Below are 4277 nucleotides of genomic sequence, written 5' to 3'. Positions count from 1 at the left end.
CAACATCATCCAGCTCCAGAAACCCACACCCAGGGGTCATCCCTCACCTTCCTGTCTACTCCATCACCAAGCTTTGCTGGTTTCTCCTCCTGAGTATCTCCTGAACCTGTCCACGTCTCCCCACACCCACTGCATACTCTGCTTAGAGCTCCACCATATCCAGCTGGCCTTGCAATGGTCCCACACTCCACCTCCCCACAGCCACCTCAGGTCCATCCCAAACCCATTTTCCCATGTGGCGGCAAGAAGATTACGTGAAGCTCCAGTCATGCCTCCCTCCACCCACTGAAAACACTTCAGTTGCTTTTTATTGGTCTTGAGGTCAACAATACACTCCTTTTCATAGTCCAGAGTCTTCTTGCATGGTGTGGCCTCAGCTAGCACTGGGCTCTTCCCAGCTTTTCACACTGACCCTACTGGAATTCCTCAGTCTTAACTCTCCCCCCATCAAAGGGCCGTTGAGGTTCATGTTCTGCCCCTATTTGCCTGGTTAACTCTTATTTATCTTTCAGATCCCAGCTCAACCTACATTTTCTCAAGGAAGCTTTCCCTTACCAAGTCAAATTCTCCTATTGTGAGCTTTCTTAGCATCTTGTCCTTCTTCCTCATACTGCAATTTTATGATTATTTGTTATTTTTGATTAATCTCTATCTCCCCCATCTATAAGTTTCATGAAGGCAATGTCTGCTTTTGGTCCCCAGTCTAGCTCCAGTGTCTTACATAGTAACTAGCATGCAGTAGATAATAAATGAATCGGTTGGTTGATTGAATGAATGAAGAGTGAATCACAGAGCAATGCGTCCTGCCGGCTTCATAAGAGTCATGGACTCATGCGCCAGACTTCCTGGCTTTGAATTCCAGTTCTGCCACTTACTGTGTGACCACAGGCAGGCGACATAACTTCTCTGTGCCTCAGTTTCTTCACCTATAAAATAGGGGTAATAATAATACCGACCTTATAGGGTTGTTATGAAGTTTAAATAAGTTAATAAAGACAGTCCCCAACTTAACTATGGTTCGACGTACAATGCTTCAATTTTACGATGGTGCCAAAGCAATACGCATTCAGTAGAAACCATACTTTGAATTTTGAATTCTACTCTTTTCCCGGGCTAGTGACATGCGGTATGAATGGGTCCTCCCGTGATGCTGGGCAGTGGCAGCAGCCGCAGCTCCCAACTGGCCACGAGATCACGAGGGTGAACAACTGATGTACTTACAACCATTCTGTGCCCATCCAGCCATTCTGTTCTTCACTTTCAGTACAGCATTCAATAAATTAGATGAGATATCCAACACTTTATTATAAAATAGGCTTTGTGTTAGATGATTTTGCCCAAATATAGGCTTATGTAAATGTTCTGAGCATGTTGAAGGTAGGCTAGGCTAACATGATGTTCAGTAGGTTAGGTATATCAACTGCATTTTCGACCTATCATATTTGCGATTTACAATGGGTTTATCCAGACACAGCTCCATCATAAGTCGAGGAAGATCTGTACAAATCACACTGAATTGTGCCTGGCACATAGTGAGCACATACATGTATCATTACAATTATTATTATCCTCTGACTTTAATGGTGATAAAGATCTTCAAAGAAACGAAAGACCTCTAAAACCATTATGATGTTAAATCTCTTGAGTTCTTATCCTGAACCTCGTGGCGTATTGAATTTATGGCCCAACTGAGGACTCGTGCCTTAACCACGGGTAGTGTGTGTCCTTGCTCACCATTTAAAACATTATTTCTACTTTTCTTTTCATCAGAATCCCCCTCCTTTCCTTACTAGAACTTTAAACTCTTGCTGTTTCTGCACTTGTAGATCATGATGAGGTTAATAATGTCTGAATGACACCTCAAAAGTAAGTCCTAGCACAGCAAATATCCCCGAGGCTGCAGCTGACATTAACATGACCCCACGCAGTCACTCATGCCATCTGTTGGCATTGTGACACATCTGTCACTCTTGTCCTGGAGGGGATCTCTCAGGACAGGTACTCCCACTATAATCAGAACATCCTTCACAGCTTTCCCGCTCTCTCCAACCCTTTTGCTAGGACGATTGTATCAGCAAAGTCTTCCTTTGTCAGACTCAGCCTCCTTAGTTCTCCAGCCCATGATTCTTAAAACAAAGTTAATTCCAGATTAATTACAAAACCACAATACAGATCATCTCGAAAATTCAATGACATTAAAGTTCTAGTCCAGATTTCTTAAGCCAAATAACTGGAGAAATTGACACTGGAATAAGAATTTTTGGTTCACTGAAGGTGAAAAAACTTCCAGAACATTTCCATTCACAACTCATCAGGTTTATGAAATCTGAAGGGAAGAAGAGGTTGATATTCTTATTTCAGAATGAAGAAGAGGAAAGAGGAGGCCACCAGTATTTGGGGGGCAGCTGTCACGTGTCAGCCACCATGCTGGGCACCTTCAGGTAGGTTATTTCTTTTAATTCACAGCACAGACACCTCAGTCTTATCTTCATTTGACAGATTAAAAACTTGACACTAAGAAGGTTCACGTCTTTTGCTAAAGGTACCACAGCTACTAGCTGGCAGAACCAGCACCTGAACCCCAGGCTGACACTCAAGTGCACGCTTTTTCATAATTCAGAATGCACTGTGACAACTCTGTCCCCTCATCTATTTCAGTAGGTGGCTCTTCACCTTCCAGATGACTTCAGATGCCTTTCCCACAATAAGCTATAATGATTGTCAATTTTCTATCGATACTTCCCTTCTAGAATGCTAAAATTTCTCTCTCCTCTGATGTTTGTGACCTTACAATCACCTTCTTTCCTAGCCTTGTTCTCTTTTCAGGGACCTCCACCAGCCAAGGACACATTTCCCGGGGTGTGACCGTCCCCAGCCCTCTGGGAATCTGCGCACACCCTCTGACCCTTCCCAGGATGCTTAGGGTTCCTCCTGGATCTTGACATTTGACAGAAAGACCATGAATAAAACACATGTAAATCTGGTCTGGATCGTTGATAACTGTATAGTTATGACTTCACACCTTCCACACTCAGGAGTCGAGCCTACACCAACGATGACAAATCACACCAAGAGAATGACCACAGTAATTCACTGGCCTGTTTAAAGATATTATTTAGCAAAGTCAAGGCTAAAGCCATGTAATGGAACAAATTAAGGGATGCTATTACAAGACCTCCGTAACACTTGACATATACCTCAACAACTAAGAAACATGGCTATATTTCATACTCATGTAAATTTTTTAAATTTTTTCTTTGTAGCAGTATTTAACGATATGTAAAATATCTTAGGAGATATTTTTGAACCCTTGTAAAACCTTTTTTCAGAACTTTTAGCCAATATAATCGTTGCTTTTTCAATTTACTTTTAAAATTTCTGACTATGGAAATTTTAAGATTAGGGCAACATGATTGCCTTGTTCGTGACTAAAAACAGAATCCCATGAGTCTGACCACAGTTTTAGCCCTATGCTACCATACAATTCACATTTACTAAGGGGAAAAAAAACGGTCAATTTAGGTTTGTTTTTTTTTTTAATCCATAGTCGGAAGGCTCCCCCCCACCCCCCACCCCCACCCCTCCACCCCCGCGCCGTGAGCCCTGCCCAGGCTTTGTGCCGAGTGCCGGGTGCAGGCGGGCGAAGGCAGGGGCCGCCCCGGAGCTGTGTGCAGATTGTGCATCCTATGTTTTAAACGGAAAGCACGTGAAAAGAGACGAGTTCACTCTGAGATGAACGGGCAGCACTGCTTCACCTGCCCTCTTTGCAATCATTCTGCAAACGGAATGAGGGGGAACCAGGCACGGCAATTTTAAGATCTCCACAACCTCACGTTTGGCGACAGAGGATGTTCGCAAATTCCTGGAGGGGAGGGTTACTGTCCTCAGCCCTCACCCTCTGCTGTCCGTCAACGCCATTTATTAGTCGTGATGTCATCTGATTAATATATAACCACAGAGGTGAAAGAAAGAACTTCACCATCTGCATGTCGCCTCAATTTTCAAATTCCTCTACATTGAAAGCAATCCCCAGCAAGGCTTTCTCCACTCTGACATATTTATTCTTCCTCTTCAGATTCAAACCGTTCCAAAAGGTTAACAAAAAATACAGCAAAAGCAGCCTGCTTGTCGACAGTATTTACATGCATTACATACCCTAAAAATATGTAGCTTATTAATGACCGATTTTCCATCCTCTTCAATAAACTTTCTTATTAACATGACACTCAACTTCCAAGTGTCAAACCATCTCGCCCTGTGCGAGTTTCCTTTATGGT

The 4277-nt window shown here is 43.0% G+C and overlaps 1 non-coding gene across 1 annotated transcript; it reads right to left on the bottom strand.

Annotated features, from left to right (window-relative positions):
• Window positions 1-1973: 1973 nt before the first annotated feature.
• On the bottom strand, window positions 1974-2118 carry LOC147912333 (small Cajal body-specific RNA 4). Its single transcript, XR_015550041.1, has one exon.
• Between the last annotated feature and the right edge of the window lie 2159 nt (window positions 2119-4277).

This window comes from Ceratotherium simum, chromosome 36, assembly GCF_057802395.1.
Source record: "Ceratotherium simum simum isolate JZ-2026a chromosome 36, ASM5780239v1, whole genome shotgun sequence".
Taxonomy (NCBI): domain Eukaryota; kingdom Metazoa; phylum Chordata; class Mammalia; order Perissodactyla; family Rhinocerotidae; genus Ceratotherium; species Ceratotherium simum.
The sequence above is the reverse complement of the archived record's forward strand: the minus strand, read 5'-3'. Positions and strand labels throughout refer to the sequence as shown.